At 49.5% G+C, this 24,499-nt stretch overlaps 1 protein-coding gene across 1 annotated transcript in view; it reads left to right on the top strand.

The window, feature by feature from the left end:
• The window catches only part of magi2a (membrane associated guanylate kinase, WW and PDZ domain containing 2a), a gene marked incomplete at both ends in the record, with an annotated part of 305,378 nt that overhangs the window by 164,503 nt on the left and 116,376 nt on the right, over positions 1-24,499 (top strand). The window lies entirely within an intron of this gene.

Raw genomic sequence — 24,499 nt, 5'->3', positions numbered from 1 at the left:
TTCGAAAGATGGGAACTGTTGCAGAAGGTTGTCTTGAGATTAGTCTATGAACAACTGCAGAGGACTTGCAGAGCAAACCTTTATAGGTCCCGAATATGAGATCACCTTGTGTTATCACATCATCAGTGAGTGATCTATGACATCACAGTAGGAATGATGACATCATCCTAACACTGAAAGCACGCCCCAAGACGGGAATGTGCCGGTGCTGCTTGGCTGTGTGTGAAAGCAATTTCTGTGGCAAGGCTGCCGGCTTTGCGGGCCTTCTGAACTGCAATTTTGCGCGATCTGTGTGTGAAAGCGGCTTATGTAACACGTACCACCATTGGATCCTAGACCCGCCCATCACATCGCATATGTGACAGTCGGACCTCCATGCTCCCCCACCCTCCTCATGAGGACTTACCCGGAAAATCGACCGGGTATGCTGCTGAATCGAATGCCGGCTGTGTTTCGGCTTGGTTTTGTGTGATTCTGGCATCGTCTGATGTAAATAGATCAATAAGGTGTTTTCGGGTTGTCCCTGGGCTGCAAACTAATTTAAAGTATGCAAATCGAAGTGGTTTCTGACGAGAATAATGTCACGTTACTCCGAGACTGCTCAACCCCATGACAGAGCCACTCTCCCCGCCTTGGGAGAGTCTTCTTCTTCTTCTTTTAGGTTTTATGGCATTTGGCAAACATAGTGCATTACCGCCATCTACTGGATTTTAGTAATTTAGTAATTCCACAATTTTACAGTGAAGAAAAAATAAATAAATAAGTGTCCGCCCAAAATGCTCCAATTCATAAAATATTGTCCATACTATCACTCAGACGCAATGGTCTGAGTTTACGCAAATGCGTCCCTCAGTATTTGATCTATCTCTGATCCAAATACATCCATCACATCAATAAACCTCTTAGCAGCATCGACCACCATTTCAGTTCTCTCCGTCTTCCCAGTCATACTAGCAGCACAGTTTATGACCATAGCAATAAACGCCAAAAATCGCTTCTTGTCCATACATATAACATTACCCTGACTTGTTTGTCCTTGTCCCTCTCCGGCTCCTTTTGTACAACCACCCTGTCCTCGTTTCTTTCCCATATCCACCTCTTGACAGCCTCAGCATATGACTTTCCACAGCTCCTACATATTTTCTTCCTGGTACACACTGCTGCCACATGTCCATTCTCCTGACAACAAAAGCACCTTAAAGGAGCTTTCTCAAAGGGCCTCACCCTGTAACACACATAATTAAAATATACTCTCGATGGCAATTCCCCTTCAAACGTTAGACACACACACTTTTGGAGCAGTTGTTCCGAAATAGAAAGCGTTTTCCCCCTTGGTGCGGTTTGTTTGGGGGGGTGTGAACACAGCAATCACACTCGGATGCGGGACAAAACAAGCGGTCCGAGATCGCCACGAAAGGGTGGTCTCAGTCCGCTTTAAACAAACTCTGGTGCGGTTCGTTGGTGGTGAGAACGTGATCCGAACTCGATCCGACACAACTGCAGGAAAAAGTGTGCATTTTTGGATAAACCAGCTGCCGTAGTCAGCTGCGCTGTGCGTAATGGCCTGAAGAACAAGCATTTTTATTGTTTAAAAACAACATTGTTTTGGTGACTTGTAGGGGTGTCACGATACACTCAGTTCACGATACGATACGTATCACGATACTGGGTTCACGATAACGATACGATACGATACGATTTTAACAATATTTTTTTAAACTTGAATAATGACAATATATGACTGGAAAAGTAGTATTTTATTTGAAATGCACAAATACAAAACATGCTGTTGTGGGAAATTGTTATTACAATAACAACTAGAAAAAACATGAGATTGGAGATAAGGCTTATCTTGAAATAGAATGAGTTACACCGTCACTTAGATTTACTTTGAACTAAAAGGTTTCTCAGCAGTATAAATTCTCATTATGCATCTTCAGTTTTTCTTCAAACTCAAACAACAAGACTTTTCTTAGTCTATTTTTTATGCATCTTCAGTTTTTCCTGTCAAGTAAACAGTTTTGCCAGAAACTCAATTGAATGGTTTCTCTCCTGTATAACTTCTCATGTGTCTCTTCAGAGACTTGTTCAACTGAACTACTTTCCACACATTGAACTTCAACAAACAAAGACGTTTCTTTGTCTACTTTTGAAAAAAAATTTTTTTTTTTTTTTTTTTTTTTTTTTTTTTTTTTTTTCACGATATGAGATTTCATCTCAACGATACATATCGTGACGTTTTACTATCGCGAAATTTCGTGGGACGATATATTGTGACACCCCTAGTGACTTGTGAAACTAGCGTTTGCATAGATAAACTTTGGGGGATTTTTGCATCATCACATCAGCAGTTTGAACTCGATCAACTTATCTGGTCTCCATTAAATAAATAAAAACAAGTCGTGGTAATCAGAGCCAGCCTTCTTTGTGATAAGATTGTCTGGTTCAATCAGATAATCAGACTGATTGCATGTCTCCCTCGAAATGTCCGTAGGCTATTATCAAATTATTTATTAATATTTTATTCCTGACAGGACAGTTGTTCATATGCGTAATCCTCTGAAGTCTCCGTGATAGTAATAGCAGACGTTGCAAGGGTCTTTGATCTTCTATCTCCAAATTCCCGATAGATAGCCTAAATAAATAAATAAATACACACAAATAAATAACTTTCTCCCTCTCTCTCTCCCGATCCCTCCCTCTTTCTTTCTCTCTCTCCTCGCATGGCGCACGACCCACGTAGCCTAATGTAGGTCTAACAAAACGCATTCTTACAATCAGAGAGAATCTCTGGGAATTATTTTTTCCATCCCGGGAGGCTATTAGCCTATCAGAGTGTCTCCTGGCCAATCCAGGAGGTTTGGCAATACAATACTATTTGGACCGTTTGATTTGTGGCTGTGTGAACACAAACGAACCAAGGCACAAATGCAACAATTGTATCAATTAAGCCCCTGAATCGGAACAAAGCAAACGACCTAGAGGTGTGAATACACCCTTACTCTCCTCTCTCTCTCCTTCCCGAAATCTCCACATTCTCCTTACCTCACATACACCTTCCACCTCCAAAAAAGTTTCAGCAGCTACTGACAATGGCACGTTACTTACCACACCTTTCTTTCTGGCCTCTAACCCCAGCGGGAAACAATTCACACAATCTTTCTTACTAAACACCTTAATCCTCAAAGCCTTTCTCCTCTGATTCTCAGGCACACATTCAATAACAACCAAACCACTTTTAGTCATTTTAACCGAACGCACATCTCCAACTTCCTTTCCAATACATTTTCCCACTACGTGTGGATCTTTAAAGATCTCGTCTGTGTGCGTCACGGCCACCATTCCCTCAAGAAAACCCTCCTTGTTCCTCACAGACCCATCACTCGAATTACTCATTTCATTCTGTTTCCTTTTCATTAACTTTCCCTCTAAACCTCTACTATCCACGTCAATTTGAATTTCCCTCTCAGACTCTGTTTCCTCCAACCCCATTTCCTCACTCTCGCTGTCAGAGTACGCCTTCATGGTTCCATCTGACCTTCGCTTGTGGAGCTCGAGCTCCACCATTGTCTCTCTGCCCTCACTCTCGCTGTCAGAGTACGCCTTCATGGTTCGCAGTCCTTTCGCCGCCATTGCTCAGGTACCCCCCACTTGTCAATTCCCCACCAACCGCATGCGCAGCTTCGCCTTGGGAGAGTGAAGAGCTCCGCTGCTCTTGGTCCACGCGTCCCCGCCGTAGTGTTATGTAGAAACCAGTAGAAGCAGCTTGTATAGTTGATCAGCTTTATTGTCACGCGGACAACATAACACCGGTAGGCGACTGACTGCAGTTGACATGGAGCAGGCTGACGGCGCACCCAGATGACGTCACTCTGGTATCCCTACGCATTGCGCGATATCAAATAGTACCATTACAATACATCTTCCTTTCTTTGAGTCTTTAAGACATATGTACAAAATGCATTATACTGTATGAATTACTGTTTACAGTCAAATTATAGATAACTGCTCCATAAACAAAACTTTGTCGCCATGAAACATGAATTCACCAACTTCTAGATTACCATTATCTCTTTAGGCATGAACATTTCCTTTCCTTTTCTTTTTTTTTTTAACTGACCATCAACAGATTTGTGAATAGAACACACAGAACACTTTTTTTTTTTTTTTACAGAACAGTCCCATATGCTCTTCCTTCTTCGAGACGGTTGTTTCACTTAGGACAGTCTTTGATGAAATAGACTTGTGAATTATTCCAAACTAAGGTGATCTGGGCAGACTTCCACATAGCTGCAGTGGATTATTATGCCACTCTCAATGCAGGCTATGTCAACTACGTCACATATTCCCCGTATCTGTCCGGTGGCTTCACATGTCTGCCACTGGATGTGATGTGTGTAGGAGTTGATGGCATACTGACTGGAAGTGTGACAGGAGGTGGATCAGCATCTGGAACCGGTGATTGTGATGCTCCATCACAATCACTGTGTTATTCTCCACCCTCCTCTGAAGCCTCTGGACTGCCGAGGATTGGTCTCAGGTGGCGACGGTTCCTGCGTAGTATTCCCCTGTCCGTCTGAACCAGGTATGACCTTGGCGAGTCACACCTTTCAACGACAGAAGCTGCCTTTGTCCATCCTCGCTCGTTGTCCAGCTTCACTGCAACGGGGGTCCCGGGCTGGAGCTCTGGTAGAGGTCTGGCGTTGTGCCTGTTATCGTAGGCACGCCTGTAGCGCTGTTTCGCCCTCTCATCAACCTGCCTCACATGCTGGAGATCCGGCCATGCAGGTTGCAGCTTAGCCTCCAGAGTAGGAACTGTGGTGCGGATTTGCCTGCCAAGCATGAGCTGAGCAGGGCTGGCACCTGTGGCCTGCAGTGGGGTCGCTCTGTATATCATGAGGGCTAAGAAAGGATCAGTCTGTTTCAGGATTCGTTTTGCTGTCTGTACAGCTCTCTCAGCCTCACCATTTGCTTGTGCATAGTGAGGGCTGGTGGTGACGTGTCTGAAATCATACTCCTGAGAGAACTGCATGAACGCTCTTCCTGAAGATTGGGGACCGTTATCCGTGATCAGTTAATTTGGGGAGCCCCATCTAGCAAAGATGTTCTTCAGCTTAGCTCTGGTGGTCTCCCCTGACATATCTTTGAGGTAGGCTACCTCGATATACCTTGACAAGTAGTCTACAACTACCAAGTAGCTTTGCTTATTCAGTTCACATATGTCAGCTGCTACTCTCTCCCATGGGCGGCTGGGCAGCGGGGTAGTGATCAGAGGTTCTCTATTCTGAGTGGGTTTTGACTCCTGGCAGTGTCTACATGTGCTGACCATTTCCTGAATCTCTCTGCTTATTCCCGGCCACCACACACTACACCTAGTCCGCTCTCTGCACTTCACGATGCCCTGATGCCCATCATGTATGCGCTGTAAAATATCTGGCCTCATCTGTTGTGGCACTACTATTCTATCATTGTACAACACTAGTCCCCCTGATGTTGTGAGGTGCTGTCTGGAGGCGTAGTAGGCCTTTACCTTATCTGGCACCTTAACTGCATATCTGGGCCACCCTGTCATCACGTAATGTTGGACCATCTGCAACTCTGTGTCCTGTAGGGTCTGCTGCTTGACCAGGTCAAGCTTGGTTGGGGAGATAGGCCATGCCTTGTGGACTGCTTCCTCATAGGCCTGTATCTCACTGGTCAGCTCAGCTATTTCCTGTGCCACAGCTGCCTGGGGATGCCTAGAAAGTGTGTCGGCTATAACTAGCTCTTTCCCTGGCACATATTCAGCTGTGGGGTTATAGCGCATCATACGTAGCAGTAGCCTCTGACACCTTATGGGCACTAAATTTAGGTCCTTACAGTTGATTAGAGGAATGAGGGGCTTGTGATCGCTCTGCAGGGTAAAGGAGTCTAGGCCATAGAGGTATCTGGAAAACTTCTCACAAGCCCAGACTGCAGCAATGCACTCTTTCTCAATTTGCGCATAGCGCTGTTCAGCTTCTGAGAGTGTCCTGAAACAGAAACTCACGGGTTTCAACTGACCATCATGTTTCTGTAGTAGAACTGCTCCTAAGCCATAACTACTAGCATCTGCGATAACGACAGTGGGCTTAGTCACATCATAGAACGCTAGCACAGGGGACTCTGTAACGAGTTGTTTCACCTTCTTGAATGCTTCCTCTTGCACTGCATCCCAAGTCCATGTAGCATCATTTTTCTGTAGGTCGTTGAGAGGTTTGCTAACCTCAGACAGGTTTGGTAGGTACCTGCCGAGATAGTGAATCAATCCCATGATCCTCTTCAGGTCGGCGACGTTGTTCGGCGGTTCTAGCTCAGTGACGGCTTTGACCATAGCCTTGTCTGGACGAGTGCCGTGCTCATCGATGTAATGGCCAAGGTAGTTGAGTCGTCGCTGGCGTAGGAGGCATTTGTCACGGTTTAACTTCAACCCTGCAACTTTGAGAGTGTCCAGGGTTTTCTGGAGCCTGTCTTCATGCTCCTCTGGAGTGTCTGAAAAGATGAGGATATCATCCATATAGACGGCTACACCTTCATGATCCTTCAGGAGCTCTGTCATTTCACGTTGAAATATTTCAGGTGCACTTGTGATTCCGAATGGTAGTCTATTGAAATAGTACCTACCAAAGGCGGTTATGAATGTGGTAAGTTTGGCGCTCTCACTGTCTAGCGGGATTTGCCAAAATCCGCTAGCGGCATCCAAAAGAGAAAACACCTTAGCACCTGCAAGTCTGGGTAAAATGTCATCTATAGTGGGGAGGACATATTTCTCCCTCTTCACAGCCTTATTAAGCTTCTTTAGATCCACACATATTCTTATCTGGTCTTTGTTCTTCTTGGGCACAGCCACCATCGGTGCACACCACTCCGTTGGCTCTTTGATTGGCTGTATCACTCCACTCGCTACCATACGTTCTAGTTCTGTCTTCACCTTCGGGACCATAGGCACAGATACGCGCCTAGCGGTGGCCACGCTGTAGGGTATGGCATCCTCTTTCAGAGCGATTTTGATTGGCTTTATGTTCAGCTTACCAACCTCAGCTGGATAGGGATCTTTAAGCTGCTCTGTGCTTTTGATTTCCTCTATTCGCTTAACCAAGCCCATAGCGATGGCTACATTACGACTCAGCAGGTGGCTGCCATGTGACCCTTTTATCACATTCACTTTAAATCTGAACTTTTTCTCTTTCCACCTCGTAGTACATGTAGCTGTGAAGTGGCCCATACAGTTCACCTTACCCCCTGGGCTCTCTAGTCTACTCAATGGGGTTTTTAGTTGTGGCTTATTTATTAGCTGGTTAAACGTCTGTTCTAATATGACACTTGTGTCTGCTCCTGTATCGATCTTAAAGGCTATCTTCATACCTTGTATAGGCAATCTAACAGTCCATGCATCGTTTGAATCGTCCACATCTGTGATTTCTCCTAGGATAAGTGCTTGGCTGTCATCTTCGTCCTCATAGGGTGTAGTAACCTCGTTGACCACATGGGACTGACACACCACAGCGAAATGTCCCCGTTTTCCACAGTTGCGGCATTCAGCATTACGTGCAGCACAATTATCTTCCCTGGTATGCACTCGTCCACATCTGTTGCATTTGCGTCCAGGTTTGTTCACATAATGTCCTTGTTGTGCCGTGGCCCCTGTAGCCTGTCCATATCCGTGCCTCTCTTTGTCCTTGTATGGCGCACGCCTGGATGCTACTTCACTCACTTGCGCACAATTAGCATTAGCTCCTTGCTCGCTAATATGCTGCTTCACTTGCTCTGATTGCCTCACTAGCTCTACCGCTTTGCTGAGTGTCAAGTCAGGCATTAGCTGTAGCTTCTCTGATAGCTCTTTATCCAGTATCCCTATGACTAACCTGTCGCGGATATTTTCATTCTTAACATCAGCAATGCCAAACGCACAGGTGTCAGCTAGCTCGTGCAGGCTTCTTATGTACTCTTCTGCCGTTTCCCCCGGCTTTTGAGTACGCTGATGGAAGCGGGCTCTTTCGTGAATCGTGTTCACTTTCGGCACAAAATAATTGTCCAACATTGCCATGACAGCCTCATAACTGTTTTCTTGTTCCTCGTCTTCAAACGTGAAAGTTTTATATACTTGCTCGGCTTCTTTTCCCAACGAATAGAGCAGTGTACACACTTGTACCTCGTCTTCCTCTTTGTTGAGCTTCGTTGCTATCCTGTAGCGATGAAACCTCTGCCGCCACTCTGGCCATTGTTCTGGGCGAGAGAAATTAAAGTTGTCAGGAGGTGGGAACTTTGCCATCCTTAGTATCTTCTGACACCATGTAGTGTTATGTAGAAACCAGTAGAAGCAGCTTGTATAGTTGATCAGCTTTATTGTCACGCGGACAACATAACACCGGTAGGCGACTGACTGCAGTTGACATGGAGCAGGCTGACGGGCGGCGCACCCAGATGACGTCACTCTGGTATCCCTACGCATTGCGCGATATCAAATAGTACCATTACAATACACCCGCCGCCGGAGCACAGCCGCTTGTGTGATCCACAATACAGGCGCCCACACGCTGCTGCCTGGCGGGGAGAAAGTGCCCCTGACTCGGTGTGATAATCCTGTAACATCATTTGAGCTTATTCAGGTAAGATAGTAATAATGTAATGACACATTCAGCGGGAAACTGTCTATAATGAAGACATGTGCCAAATATGACAATGTGGTGTTCAGTATTTTAAGAGCACAGCAGTTTTTTTTTTTTCATTTCCTGAAAAGTTGGCGTTTTGGAGATACATGTAAGTGGTTGTCATAGGACAGCGATGATGATATTTATTTTTTGAGTCTCTACTAGTTACGGTTGTGGAGATACGTCCGCCCTGCATGCAAGGCTACAGGAGAGAGACAGAGTACAGCGGGGGGTTGGGAGTTCCAAGTTACTGACCAAACACTATTGCAGTGATTGCTGTCAGAATAGAGCCATTTAACACTTATTTTAACACAAAAGAATCACTTAAAGCACATTTAAAAACGTGATGTTGACTGAACGAAAAGGCAGAACTCCGCTGCCATAGATTACATTTCATGTCAAGCCAGTTCGTCGACGTCGGCTAGCAGCTAGCGTCAGCACTTTTGCTTATCAAGTGTTGAACTTAGCTCCAGTGGAATCAATGGTGTCCAGCCTTCTGATTGACCTGTTATTTTGTGTCCTGCCGCATCATAGAGAGCTTTTAGGTATTCTTCTCCATCTGCTTGGAACATGCTGAATGACCTGAAACCTACAGAGTATGTATCGCTGGATGTTTTTAAATGCCTCATGAAGGGACTAGAGGTTGACTCAATGGTCTGCCGATGTTTTGAGTCGCCCTAATAGTCTTATATCTTATCGATACCCTGGCTTGCCCTGCTAGGTTGCTTTCTGGCTCTTATACTGCTTGTCTAGTGTAAATTGTGTTATGTTGTTGTTGTTGTTTTTTATTGTTTTATATGCAACTTTTGTATTCTTTTGTGCTGCTGCCTGTCTTGGCCAAGTCTCTCTTGAAAAATAGATTTTTAATCTCAATGTGACTTTCCTGGTTAAATAAAGGTTAAATAAATAAATACATAAAAATCATCAAGGTTCCGCTTCTGGCACCATGTTTATATGATGGATGTCCAGTCAGGTGATATGTTTAGACTCGTTCTTTTTTGCAACTTGAGTAACGCTTGTGCGTCTTCTTCTGCACTCTCTGCTTTTACTGTAGCTTTGCTGCATGCTTGGAACCCTAACTGCCACCTGGTGGCTAACAGAGGGAAGCTTTTGTGTTAATAAAAGATAATGGAAGTACATGCATTTGTTTATTTTAATTATGGATGATAATACAATGCAATTCCAAATGCACTTTATTTTAAAGAACTCACACAATGAGAAAAAAGAAATCATGTATTGCGGGGGGAAAGTGATGCATCGATTCAAGATGCATCGAGATGCATCGATAATCATTTTATCATCGAATCCAGGGGCGTTTCTACGGGTGGGCCTGGGTAGGCACAGGCCCACCCACTTCTTGCCCGGGCCAACCCCCAATTTTTTTTTTTTTTTAATTGGTTGTTTTCTAGAGGCAAACTTGCTGCTGCCTTGCTAGCTAATGGTTTTGTAGCTTAAAAACGCAGGGCACATCATCTCCAGAGTCTAATGCATGACGACTTCATGACATCTAGGAATTTTGTGCGCTTCCCGCGCAAAATTTTGTCATGTAATTGCCCCACCAATTTTATCCAGGCCCACCCATAATTGAATTTCTGCCTACGCCCCTAATCGAATCTAATCGAATTGTGAGGTGTCTAGAGATTCCCACCCCTAGTGTCTGTGTGTAGAGGTAAACGGCGCAAACACACTGGAAACGGAAGCGAGACGGAAGTGAGGCAAAGCATCTGGAAGTGCAGGCAGTTTCATCTCAGCGCCCTCGTCAACAGATTAGACCCGTCACACCGGCCGCGGTGCAGGCGTGTCACGGCCTGCATGCGGGCCGCGAACGATTGTGTACAGCCAGGCATGAAGTCAACACTCAGCACGGAGCAAAACATACTGCTTGTGGTGGGAATGACCAGGCTCCTGCTCCAGCTGAATTCACGTTCGGCCCCGCTTCCGTTTCCAGTGTGTTTACGCCAGAAGCCTCATGAGAAGCCAGTTGGTACTGTATCAGCTGGCATCATACATGTTTATTGACAGACTAATCAACAAAGCGCAGTGTGCGTCTGGTGGAATTGGCAAGGTTTTAAGCCCACCCTGATCTTCTAATTAGTCTGATTATCCAAACAGCTGTCTCCTAGTGCCCCCTCTCACTTAAACACACACACACACACACACACACACACACACACACACACACACACACACACACAGTCATTATGCTACATATGTGGGTGCTTAGAGCAGGATGTGATAGATACTGTCAGTGAGGCTCTAATCGGCAGACCCTTGCTGTTTTTGCTGCTGCTGTGTGTGTGTGTGTGTGTGTGTGTGTGTGTGTGTGTGTGTGTGTGTGTGTGTGTGCGTGCGTGCGTGCGTGCGTGCGCGTGTGTGAGAGACTGACTGGGCAGAACCTCGCTGCTTGGTTTTGCTACATAGAAGTGAATGTTCTCTGGCTTTAGTCGGACGCTTTGAAGAAGTGGTTATCTCAATACTGCTGAAATGTTTATTTAATACTGTGTGTTTGTTGGTGTGTGTATTTTCGACGTACATGTGTACCGTGCATTTATGGCCGACTTAATGACTTAATGTTTGTTCTGAATTGCTTTTGAGCATAGAATTCCACAAAGAAAGCCAGAATTTTATTGTGCCAGTGTTGAACTGTGGGATGCATTGTGCTTTTAGCTGGGTTCAATAGACTCGTAAATTTCAATTTACTTTATTTTAGTGTATTGCCTCTTTAAAAGCAGCGTTCTGTAACTGCAGTACATCATCCCTCGTCGAAACATTGTTTCCTAACAAGTGATTTATTGGTTTGAAAAAAAATTCCCTCTGGGGCGTCCGGGTAGTGTAGCAGTAGATTCCTTGCCGCAGGTTTGAGGCCCCATGTTACCTCTGGCTCAGACGCCCATACAGGCACCATTGGCTGCGTCTGCAGGTGGGAAGCCGGATTAAGGGTATGTGTCCTGGTCACTGCACTAGTGCCTCCTGTGGATAGCTGTATCATGTCCCATCCCTCGCCCCCTGTCCAGGGGTGAGGTGAACTGGGGGGATTAGCGTGATCCTCCCACATGCTACATCCTGCTGGTGAAACTCCCATTGTCAGGTGAGAAGAAGCAGCTGGCAACTGCACATGTAGCGGAAAAGCATGTATAGCTATAGTCTACAACTCAGTCCAGATCGACAGAGGGGGTGGAGCAACGACCTGGACAGCAGGGGGAATTGGCCAAGTACAATTGGGGAGAAAACAGGGGGATGGGGGGAATCTGAAAAAAAAGGGTTTGGCGGGATGCAACAGCTAAGCATAAGCACGTAATTTGAGGCTGTAAAAGGCTTGTTTGTTTCTAGTTTAGTTCTAATCACTTTTTGACTTGCTGTCTCCGTGTGGGGATGCAGGCTGTTTCCGAGCTGGGCGGGCTAAGGCAGCTACCTGGGCCGGGCTGAGGCAGCTACCTGGGCCGGGCTGAGGCAGCTACCTGGGCCGGGCTGAGGCAGCTACCTGGGCCGGGCTGAGGCAGCTACCTGGGCCGGGCTGAGGCAGCTAGCTGGGCCGGGCTAAGGCAGCTACCTGGGCCGGGCTGAGGCAGCTACCTGGGCCGGGCTGAGGCAGCTACCTGGGCCGGGCTGAGGCAGCTAGCTGGGCCGGGCTGAGGCAGCTACCTGGGCCGGGCTGAGGCAGCTAGCTGGGCGGGGCTAAGGCAGCTACCTGGGCCGGGCTGAGGCAGCTAGCTGGGCCGGGCTGAGGCAGCTACCTGGGCCGGGCTGAGGCAGCTAGCTGGGCGGGGCTAAGGCAGCTAGCTGGGCCGGGCTGAGGCAGCTACCTGGGCCGGGCTGAGGCAGCTAGCTGGGCCGGGCTGAGGCAGCTACCTGGGCCGGGCTGAGGCAGCTACCTGGGCCGGGCTGAGGCAGCTAGCTGGGCCGGGCTGAGGCAGCTACCTGGGCCGGGCTGAGGCAGCTACCTGGGCCAGGCTGAGGCAGCTGGGCCGGGCTGAGGCAGCTACCTGGGCCGGGCTGAGGCAGCTAGCTGGGCCGGACTAAAGGGCAGGACATACTCCACGCGTGCTTCCAACCGTGAGGGCCGTGCGGCCAATATGACATCATTGCGGTGGGGGCAAGGCCACCACAGCCGTAAGCGCGTGTCGCCAGTCCTTCCTGACAGGAAGAGAAATGAAATGAAGAAGTAGGAAGGCTACACTGAGCCATGTTTTGACCACATTTCTTAACCGATGTGGTAAACTGGATTTCTAACTGTTAGTTTTTAGTCATTTCAATTAATGTGCTGTGTTGAACTTGAGACAGATCTAGGCCTATTTACATTCAATAAAAACAGGATTGGCGATTCTATTCATGTGCTGATACGATCGTTTGAGAGTGAAACCGCAGTCTACTGAACATAATGGCATTCCATTGACTTTTAATTGCGTTTCATTGACTTTATCATGGGCCATCCACTGTACTATGTAAACAGCGGTGCTCTGAGCAGCACTCTTGAGTATGAACACCTCGACCCAAGCGGGGAGTGCGCTCCCTGTTTGCGGAGCTCCGCCTCGCGCTGCCTTTCTGGAGTATGTCCTAAGCTTACCTGGGCCGGGCTGAGGCAGCTAGCTGGTGGAGCACCTCCATCCCAGGAGGAGCCAGCACTTCTCTTGCTTTTTTTACTCTCCCCAGGCTGCGCTCTCTCTCTCCACAGGCTGGTCTCCCTCTCTACAGGCTGCTCTCTCTCTCCACAGGCTGCTCTCTCTCCACAGGCTGCTCTCCCTCTCCCCAGGCTGCTCTCTCTCTCCCCAGGCTGCTCTCTCTCTCCCCAGGCTGCTCTCTCTCTCCCCAGGCTGCTCTCTCTCTCCCCAGGCTGCTCTCTCCCTCCCCAGGCTGCTCTCTCTCTCTCCACAGGCTGCTCTCTCTCTCCACAGGCTGCTCTCCCTCTCTACAGGCTGCTCTCTCTCTACAGGCTGCTCCCTCTCTCTACAGGCTGCTCTCTCTCTCTACAGGCTGCTCCCTCTCTCTACAGGCTGCTCTCTCTCTACAGGCTGCTCTCTCTCTCCCCAGGCTGCTCTCCCTCTCTAAAGGCTGCTCTCTCTCCACAGGCTGCTCTCTCTCTCCCCAGGCTGCTCTCTCTCTACAGGCTGCTCTCTCTCTCCCCAGGCTGCTCTCCCTCTCTACAGGCTGCTCTCTCTCTCTAAAGGCTGCTCTCTCTCCACAGGCTGCTCTCTCTCTCCCCAGGCTGCTCTCTCTCTACAGGCTGCTCTCTCTCTCCCCAGGCTGCTCTCCCTCTCTAAAGGCTGCTCTCTCTCTCTCCACAGGCTGCTCTCTGCCTCTCCACAGGCTGCTCTCTGTCTCTCCCCAGGCTGCTCTCCCTCTCTACAGGCTGCTCTCTCTCTCCCCAGGCTGCTCTCTCTCTCCCCAGGCTGCTCCCTCTCTCTACAGGCTGCTCTCTCTCTCCACAGGCTGCTCTCTCTCTCTCCACAGGCTGCTCTCTCTCCCCACAGGCTGCTCTCTCTCTCCCCAGGCTGCTCCCTCTCTCTACAGGCTGCTCTCTCTCTCTACAGGCTGCTCTCTCTCTCTCAAAAGGCTGCTCTCTCTCTCTACAGGCTGCTCCCTCTCTCTACAGGCTGCGCTCTCTCTCTCTCCACAGCCTGCTCTCTCTCTCTACAGGCTGCTCTCTCTCTCCACAGGCTGCTCTCTCTCTCTACAGGCTGCTCTCTCTCTCCACAGGCTGCTCTCTCTCTCTACAGGCTGCTCTCTCTCTCTACAGGCTGCTCTCTCTCTCTACAGGCTGCTCTCTCTCTCTCCACAGGCTGCTCTCTCTCTCTCTCCACAGGCTGCTCTCTCTCTCCACAGGCTGCTCTCTCTCTCTCCACAGGCTGCTCTCTCTCCCCACAGGCTGCTCTCTCTCTCCCCAGGCTGCTCTCTCTCCACAGGCTGCTCTCTCTCTCCCCAGGCTGCTCTCTCTCTCCACAGGCTGCTCTCTCTCTCCCCAGGCTGCTCTCTCTACAGGCTGCTCTCTCTCTCCCCAGGCTGCTCTCTCTCTCCCCAGGCTGCTCTCTCTCTCCCCAGGCTGCTCTCTCTCTCTACAGGCTGCTCTCTCTCTCCCCAGGCTGCTCTCTCTCTCTACAGGCTGCTCTCTCTCTCCCCAGGCTGCTCTCTCTCTCCCCAGGCTGCTCCCCCTCTCTACAGGCTGCTCTCTCTCTCCCCAGGCTGCTCTCTCTCTCCCCAGGCTGATCCCTCTCTCTACAGGCTGCTCTCTCTCTCCCCAGGCTGCTCTCCCTCTCTACAGGCTGCTCCCTCTCTCTACAGGCTGCTCTCTCTCTCCACAGGCTGCTCTCTCTCTCCCCAGGCTGCTCTCCCTCTCCACAGGCTGCTCTCTCTCTCCCCAGGCTGCTCTCTCTCTCCCCACAGGCTGCTCTCTCTCCCCACAGGCTGCTCTCTCTCTCCCCATGCTGCTCTCTCTCTCCCCACAGGCTGCTCTCTCTCTCCCCACAGGCTGCTCTCTCCCCACAGGCTGCTCTCTCTCTCCCCATGCTGCTCTCTCTCTCTCCACAGGCTGCTCTCTCTCCCCACAGGCTGCTCTCTCTCTCCACAGGCTGCTCTCTCTCTCCCCACAGGCTGCTCTCTCCCCAGGCTGCTCTCTCTCCGTCGATTTACGTGACACCTGCTGAGCTTAAATGGCGTATTCTCCTCCTCTGCCGAGCAACAATGGAGCTTCTCTCATCCCCCTTAGCAGAATCTGTAATGTAAAAATAAATCTCTGATTTGAGCCTGAATGAGACCAAGACTTTCTTCCTTGTTTTAATTGTAGATGAGGTCTTCCCTGCATGGCAGCGTTTGTGTTGCGTGACTTCCTTCACGGTCAGACCTGAAAGAGGCCGATCATTTTCTATGCAAAGAGTAGCTGGTTGGTATTCCTGTGAATGGATGGTCCACAGCCGTTCAGACTGTCGTGTTGTTGAGCTGACTGGCCCGCGCAGCACTGTTGAGACTGTCGTGTTGTTGAGCTGACTGGCCCGCGCAGCACTGTTGAGACTGTCGTGTTGTTGAGCTGACTGGCCCACGCAGCATTGTTGAGACTGTCGTGTTGTTGAGCTGAATGGCCCGTGCAGCACTGTTCTAAAGTGGTGTCAATCCCTAGCCCGTATCAGCTCTCACTACCTCCTCTTCCTCTCTTTCCTTCCCTCTGTCGCTCCCTCCCCCCCTCCCCCCCACCGGCAGTGGCACTTATCAGTGGTGTAATGATAGCCGTACTGTCAGAGCTGTAGAAGCCATGAGGACCGAGAGAGAGAAAGAGCATCACATGTGTTCTAGCCGCTGCTCAGGGCCAGGGAGAGGACACTCATTCTGACTTATTATTACAGCTCACCTCCTCATAGGATACATTATCAATCTGACCAAACACAAATGGCAAAGAACACATCTTTGATTCATAATGTAGCTCTGTGTGTGTGTGTGTGTGTGTGTGTGTGTGTGTGTGTGTGTGTGTGTGTGTGTGTGTGTGTGTGTGTGTGTGTGCAGGCACGTGCACACATAGACATGAAAGGGGGCTTGAGCCCCTGCCTTTTTTTCAGTCTGTAAAAAGTGCCCTTTTTTTTTTTTTTTTTTTTTTTTTTTTATTATAATACATTTTTCATTTTCATTCCAACAACACATGAACAAAACAAACAGCTCAGACACATTAAAAAATAAAATAAAAAGTGCCCTTTCCTGACCATGAATGCATTTCTAATGGTGCTTTGTATGGAAATTGCCCTTTCCATGCCGTCACTGAAGGCAGCATTCAAAGAGAAATGCCTTTTCCGAGCTCTCTTGGCCTTGAATGCACCATTTGTAATAGGCCTCTGCATGGAGCAGTGTTTTTCTAAACTGCCCCTGAAGGCACCAACCCAAAAATGAACCCAAAAATGAATGAATAAATAAATACATAAATAAATAAACCACCCAATAAATAAATAACCAAAATATAGGGAACAAATGCAGAATTGTTGCTCTTGAAAATATTTTTTACTTTACACTATTGGAAAGGGATGTTGTGTTGTTGAATCCGCAAAAAATAAAAAAAATTCTAATACACCTTATCTAAATCTTCTGTCTTGCTTTTTAGAATTATGGTTAAAATGCATGGTATATTACAAGCCTCACTCAGTATCGTTCAATGTTTCTGACTGTGTTGCTATCTGTTGTAGTACAACAACCTAAAGGGAGAAAAGGAGCAAATACATATTGATGCTTAAATGATTTCACAACAGTATTGCAACAGCATGCAACTTTTATATACTAATATTATTCAGTTATGGAGTTATTTTTCCGTGACAAGTCTCATCCTAAAATGAGATATTCCTCTAAATCTGGTTAAAATCGGAATATTTAAAATGAGTTATACCCCTAAATTGGCCTTCAAATTGCCTCAAATTTCCGCCGCCGCCCTCCGGACGCCGGCTGTAGTGCCCTTTTATGAATTTGAGCCCCTGCCCCTCTAATGTTCTGTGCACGTCCCTGTGTGTGTGTGTGTGTGTGTGTGTGCGCCTGTGTGCCTGTGTGTGTGCGTGCGCGCGCATGTGCATGGGCATAGGTTTAGGGTGAGACGGGTGGGACATGTCCCACCCACTCTTCTGAGGAGCTAAAATAGTCCAATCGAAATCCACGATTGATATTACTGTCTTTCCAAGGCTATGGTTGACTTTTGAAGCTGATGGTGCGTGATGGTTCTTATACCATATAAAACTAGACGACCTAAGGAATCGATTGGTAGCAATGATGTCACCCTACCTAGTCAGCAAGGGGGTGAAATAATGCTCAGAATTTAGGCAAAATTTTGGCAAGGAAGAAATGGGCACGGCCATTTTCAAAGGGGTCCCTTGACCAATCAAAATATCTGAATGAGAATGCGTTCTATGGATAGGGTTAGGGCTACACACCTTGAGTTGCGTGTGTGGTTCTGATATTCTGAATATATAAGCTATAAATAAGGTTGTACATTGATTTCCCTGGTGTGCTGCTGTGTTTGGCCATTAAATAAAAGGAGAGAGAGAGTCCATTGTGTCAGTTGTTTTTGGATATGTGAATGTTCTTAATTAAGAAAGAGTGAGAAAGAATTGACTGAATTCTGTATGCAGAATATACGAGACAATATTTTTTATGATCATTGTAAAGCCATAGCATAGTAAAGAGGATATTCATGTGATGTGTGTAGTTCCTTATAGATCTAGCCTCTTCATTTTGCTCTCAAAGTGCACCAGATTGTTGCATTTTACTTTAAAATGTACACAATTTTCTGCTGGTGGGGCATGCCCCCAGGCCCCCCTAGGGGGTCTGCGGACCACCTGCCGAATGTCCCCACCACTTTCCACATCAAACCTATGCCCTTGTGTGTGTGTGTGTGTGTGTGTGTGTCTATCAGTGGATGTCAAAAGTCTGCACACTGCACACCCTTTAAATCACAACTAATTTGTTCACTTCCATTTGGATATAGCAGGCAGCAACATCATCTGCGTTTGTACACTTGCAAATGTACATACTGTAGCAAATCGCGTATTCGCCAAGGAACCGGAGACTTGTAGTTGGTACAGGGTTCTTTATTCACCGTTATCTTACAACTCTTTGGCGGTTGCTACGCCCATAGCTAGCTAGCTGCTTCTTCCTTAGGCTGTTCATAGAAGCCCCTCCACGCATGCTCTGTCTGACAGGAAGTCTTCCCCCAAGCATAGTCTTCCCCCCCGGTAACACTCCCACACATCAGTTCCTAGCTACACACGGAAACACCACATTACACGTAATTACCTGGATTACCTGGATCGCTACATACTCCTCACCCAACAAGAAGTCGCGCCCACGCGACACCCACAACCCACACATATCCCCCTGTACCAAAACACAACAATAACACACTTTTTTCCCAACATCTGTTTTTCCCCGTCACCACAACAAATTCCCTTCAATTCAAATAGTCCCTTCTATTTTAACACACCACTTAACTCTTCGTTCCACCACCACCATTTCTTTACTGCACATTACCCACATTTTCAATTAACATTCCCCTCAACAACATTCCCATTCAAATAAGTCTCTTTTCTTTTTACACACATTTCAATTCTCTGTTCTTTTTACAGACATTTCAATTTAACACAAGCCCCAACATTTACCTTAACTTTTCTTTTTTTAGCAACTTCTTAATTTTTCATTCCCCACCACCATCATTTAGTTACTTCCCATTCATTTAAACCCCATTTCCATCCCCCCTTTTACAGCTTCTGTCCCACCTGAAGCACGCTAGTCCCGCTCAACCCCCAGTGGGGTTAGTCCTCTGCAGTGTAACTCAGCACGGTCCCCCCTCGGTGCCCCACAGCCATCACACGCACTACAGTATCTCCACACGTCCTCCTCGCGTCCGGCCCAGTAGAAAAGTGCACGAACATTTCGGAGCATCTTCTCAGGCTCGTCATGCCCCGTACGGCCCCTGTGCGCCCACCGCACAACCAACCCCCGCAAGTATCTGGGCACAACCGTCTGCCTCCCTTTTACCCCGTGCCGTGTTCTCTCCAACAGCCCATCTTCATCCAGCCGTAGGTCGGAAAACATGTTCCACAGTCCTTTCGTGGCACCGGAAAACATGCGAGTCTCCTCCACGGGGGACCGGCGTCCAGCCGCCACCCACGCAAGCACCGGACCGATCTCCGTGTCCTCCGCCTGCCTGCATTTCCACTCACGCACGACGACATCCATGATGGTTACGCCGTCGTCCTCCAGATCCACATCTGGACAGTCCTCCTCGTCTTCCTCCACCTCCTGCACTCGGTCGTCCTCCCGCCCCCCTTCCCCAGGGGGCGGCGTGTTCAGGACAGCAGGGGGAACACAACCGGTCTCGATCTCCACCTCGGCTTTCCGCACAGCAACCGTGGGGGGTGTGTAGCGGCTAGGCTGGGCCGGTTCCCCCGGCGGTAACCCCCCAGGCTCACCCGGAGACACGAGTGTTGCTCCCCTGACTGCAACAGCATTGCAGATGCTGTCTCTCTCTTCCCTCTGGCTGTTCCCCTGCAGCGCCGTTCTCCTGTCCGTAGCAACGTTCTCTTCTCCCCGGCTGCTCACACTCTCCCCAGCCTGTGTCTCACCTCCGGCCTCCACACTCTCAGTGCAGTCTCTGGCTAAGTCCTCCGGCGAACAGCAAGTCCAGCAGAGTCTCACCTGCCCGCCGCCTGCACGTCTCTCCTCTCCCGCTGTCCTCCGGTCCTCGACAGCCCCTCGACACTCTCTGGCCAGGTGTCCAATCGCGCCGCATGCCCAGCAGGCTCCCTGCTGTCCATGTCGTTGTCCCGCGCACCTGGTCTGTTCCCCGGGACCGCTGCGACACCCTCTCGCTAAGTGCCCCGGTTTCCCACATGTCCAACACAGTCTCTTTTGTGGCTCCGCGTGGGGCCCATGCTCAACCGTGACGTGGTACACAGTGGTGCCGATGACGTTTGGTTGCTCCCCTGGAGCGGTGGGAGGGTGGCCCATCTGGACTACTGGCCCCCCTGCGAACGTGAGTGTCCTCTTTCCCAGGTCTACTGTGCATTGGTTTAGCGTCAAGTAGTCCTCCCCCAAGATACAGGGCCCCGCCATCTCTACTACCCATACCGGAAAGTTCACTGTCTGTCCCCCCACAGTTATCATCACGGACCCCCTTCCCCTCATCGGCATCAACTCACCGGATACTGTCCTCAGCAGCTGGTCCGCTGGCTGCTCCAGAAGCGCTCCCTCTGGCATCATGTTGGAGTTCACCAGCGTTGCCGTACATCCCGTGTCCACCAGGGCGACACAGGGCTTCCCTTGCAGGCGGACCTGAACATGGCAGCCGTTCATCGTGTGCGGCCCGTTCTGCATGCTGACAGAGCCGGCGATGTCGTCTGCTTCGGGGGAAGGCGACGCCCCACCTCCCCGTCTGTACCGCTGGGCCCCCAGCATCGGGGACCCGTCTCGCCCCTTCTAGACGGGCCCCGTGCCGTTTCCCTGGTTCCACGCTCCTCCGCGGCACTCTCTGGCCCGATGTCCGGGGCGTCCACAGGTCCAGCAGCGCATGGCCCCGGGCCCCCTGGGCCAGGTATTGTCTCGTGGGGTGGGCTGCAGGGTCGCGCTTCGGAGCAGTTGTTCTTTTAACTGGCGCACCGACTCAGATAGCTCCCGCACCATGCTGCTTTGCTCCGCCAACGCACTCTTCCACGCCGGCTCTTCCCGTGGCGGGCTCTCCACTGCCATTCTCGCCACGGGGGCGGCCTCCATCGTGCCGTCCTCCGTGGCCGCCGCCCCCACGATCTCTCTCTCTGATGCCAGCTCCAGCGCCTCCTGCAGCATCCTTGGGTGTGCCAGCTGGGTCTGCTTGTGCAGCCAACACGGGGTCAAAGCTCGAACAAACTGATCCCTGGCAAGTTCACTCTGCGTCTCTGGCAACATGTCCATATATGCCCTCCTTGATAGAGTCTCAATGTCATTAGCCAAAACACGCAGTGACTCGCCAGGCTGCCGGCGCCTGTTACACAGTTCGGCGCGTTGTATACTCGGCAGCTCACACTGGCCGAATCTCCTCTGCAGGGCCCCCACCAGTGCTCCATAGTCACCTCTTTCCCCTGGGCTTAGCAGTAGCAAGCATGCGCGCGCGTCATCCACCAGGCACGTAGCTAGCTTTGTTCCTTTCTCTTGCTTTGTCCAGCCCTCACTCTTCGCTATCAGTTCGAATTGGGCCTGAAACGCCTCCCAACTCTGTTTACCGTCGTACTGCTGCGTCTTGATAGGGCCCCGCCCGCCGCTCCCCACTGGCGCCAGCTGCACAGGATCTTCCCCGGCTCCCGCTGCTCCACGCACGGGTCCCTGTCCGTTAGCGGGGCCCGGTTCGGCTTCATTCTCCCTCCGCCCACGGCCCTCCTCCATCCACATGTAGTCCTCCTCCGCAGCATTCGTCCTCGCGAACCCCGAGGCTACAGCTTCTTCCCTCTCCCACTTAAACATTTTATTTTTCCGCTCGAGTCCAACTTTCTCCGCCGTTCCTCCTCACTATCTCCTCTCGCGGCCGACTTGCTTCACTTGCTGACACCAGTGTAGCAAATCGCGTATTCGCCAAGGAACCTGAGACTTGTAGTTGGTACAGGGTTCTTTATTCACCGTTATTATCTTACAACTCTTTGGCGGTTGCTACGCCCATAGCTAGCTAGCTGCTTCTTCCTTCCTGTTCATAGAAGCCCCTCCACGCATGCTCTGTCTGACAGGAAGTCTTCCCCCAAGCATAGTCTTCCCCCCCGCTAACACTCCCACACATCAGTTCCTAGCTACACACGGAAACACCACATTACACGTAATTACCTGGAATACCTGGATCGCTACAATACGTAAAAATAGACAAAAAAAGAGATGCAAGCAAATGAAAAAGGGAGAGAAGAGAGCATGACCAGAATGGCTAATATGGGAGACCGAGGCGAGTCACCAGGCTCCAGAGAAACCGCTGACGCTGCTGTTATGATAGAACAACTCAGCTGTGTTTTCTGATGCTGCAGCAAGCACAATAAACAAACAACAATCTCTTTAGCAAGGCGTACGCTTTTGAGGGAATAAAGACAGCAGCTGTCAGCGTCGCCGCGTTCAGGCTGAAACGTCACGCCATTTATAGTCAAGCCACGTGGTCGACGGTGGCGGTAGAAGGTCAGCACCGGGCCATGCCGAGGAGAGGGGTGGGGGTGGGTAGGGCATCTGGTGTGACAGGGGGACGGCTTATTATCTAGCAGAGGCAAATAAAACGGCTGTAGTGCCTTTTGCTGCAGAGGGGGGACGCTGTAGGACCTGAGGATGCAGGGAACCAATAGAAAGAAAGAGGGCTCTCAGTGTGATATGTTCCCACTTCAGCGGGCACTCTCCCTCTCACACACATGCACTCCGCCTCCCCTCCTCTCCTCTTCCCCACTCTCTCTCTCACACGCGTGCTCTCTGGCTGATGCTCGTTCTCTCGCGCTCTGCCGTTTCACCTCTCCTCTCTCTGGAGTGCAGAGAGAGGTGACTGTGCTCCCAGGCTGTCTCAGACGCAGAGAGTTGGGGACCTGAGGAACGGAACAGGACAGGACAAGAGAGGGGCTCCTGGTAGAAGATCCAGCAGAAGATTTCCTTCAGTGGACTGGACATTATATGCAGCACGGTACCTGTGGAGATAGGACACTGACACTCCCGCCACTGGCTGCCAGGCTGCACAACTGCTGTCCGCGCAAGAGGTGCCATTGAATGTGTCACTGTGTAAATGCGTGCGCGTGTGCATGCATGTCCCTCTGTTCACCTTTTCACTATGCAGATTTATTGGTTTTGGGGTTCTTTTCATGCAAATGAAACGGGCTGGCCGCGCTGCTCCGTGTCTCTGACAGAGATGCAGATGCAGCCGGGTCTCTGTGATTCAGCTTTGCATGATTCTACTACCGGAACGCTCCGCCAATTAGTTCAGCTGGGATGGATTTGTCCTATGCCGTTTGTGTATTCTTGCGCGCGCGTGTGTGTGTGTGTGTGTGTGTGTGTGTGTGTATGTGTGTGCGCGCGTGCATGTGTGAGAGAGACCTCTCTTGTGCACACACACACGCACACACAGTGAGTGTCGAGTGACGGTGAAGGAACCGGAATGTGCTAAATAACACATCATCTCCCCAATACAGTATGCCAGATAACTTGTACTGTCAAAACGAGGTTCTCTTTGAATCAAGCTAGCTAGTCTCATTATACACTTTGTCCTACAGTTTCATCTACCTGCTGTGGGTGCCGTGTAGGATTTGATTGCATGTGTATTGATGTATGTATGTACAGTATATGTGTGTGTGTGTGTGTGTGTGTGTGTGTGTGTGTGTGTGTGTGTGTGTGTGTGTGTGTGTGTGTGTGTGTGTGTGTGTGTGTGTGTGTGTGCGTGCGCGGGCGTGTGTGTGCGTGTCTGTGTGTGTGTGTGTGTGTGTGTATTTATGTACTGTATGTATGTATGCAGTCTGTACATGTGTGGAGACATGCATGCTCTCAACGTATCATGCTTGGATGTCATCGCCTCAAGGTGTGTGTGTGTGTGTGTGTGTGTGTGTGTGTGTGTGAGTGTGTGTGTGTGTGTGTGTGTGTGTGTGTGTGTGTGTGTGTATGTGTGTGTGTTGGAGGGATGAGGGGTAGGCTAAATGCTATCTGGCATTGTGCCAAATCACTGCTTTAATGAGGATGTTGAAGGTTAGAGGAATGTCTCTCCAGTCTACACACTTTCTCCATCACTCTCCTTCCTAACCCAAAGGATATGTCCATCTCTGTCCATCGCTCTCTTTCCTAACCTACAGGATATAACATCTCTGTCCATCGCTCTCCTTCCTAAACCAAAGGATATAACATCTCTGTCCATCGCTCTCCTTCCTAAACCAAAGGATATAACATCTCTGTCCATCGCTCTCCTTCCTAACCCAAAGGATATAACATCTCTGTCCATCGCTCTCCTTCCTAACCCAAAGGATATAACATCTCTGTCCATCGCTCTCCTTCCTAAACCAAAGGATATAACATCTCTGTCCATCGCTCTCCTTCCTAACCTACAGGATATAACATCTCTGTCCATCGCTCTCCTTCCTAACCTACAGGATATAACATCTCTGTCCATCGCTCTCTTTCCTAACCTACAGGATATAACATCTCTGTCCATCGCTCTCTTTCCTAACCTACAGGATATAACATCTCTGTCCATCGCTCTCCTTCCTAACCCAAAGGATATAACATCTCTGTCCATCGCTCTCCTTCCTAACCCAAAGGATATAACATCTCTGTCCATCGCTCTCCTTCCTAACCCAAAGGATATAACATCGCTGTCCTTCCTAACCTACAGGATATGACATCTCTGTCCA

Source organism: Poromitra crassiceps, assembly GCF_964638095.1.
Source record: "Poromitra crassiceps genome assembly, chromosome: 2".
Taxonomy (NCBI): Eukaryota; Metazoa; Chordata; class Actinopteri; order Beryciformes; family Melamphaidae; genus Poromitra; species Poromitra crassiceps.
This window is presented reverse-complemented; position numbering and strand designations above follow the sequence as displayed.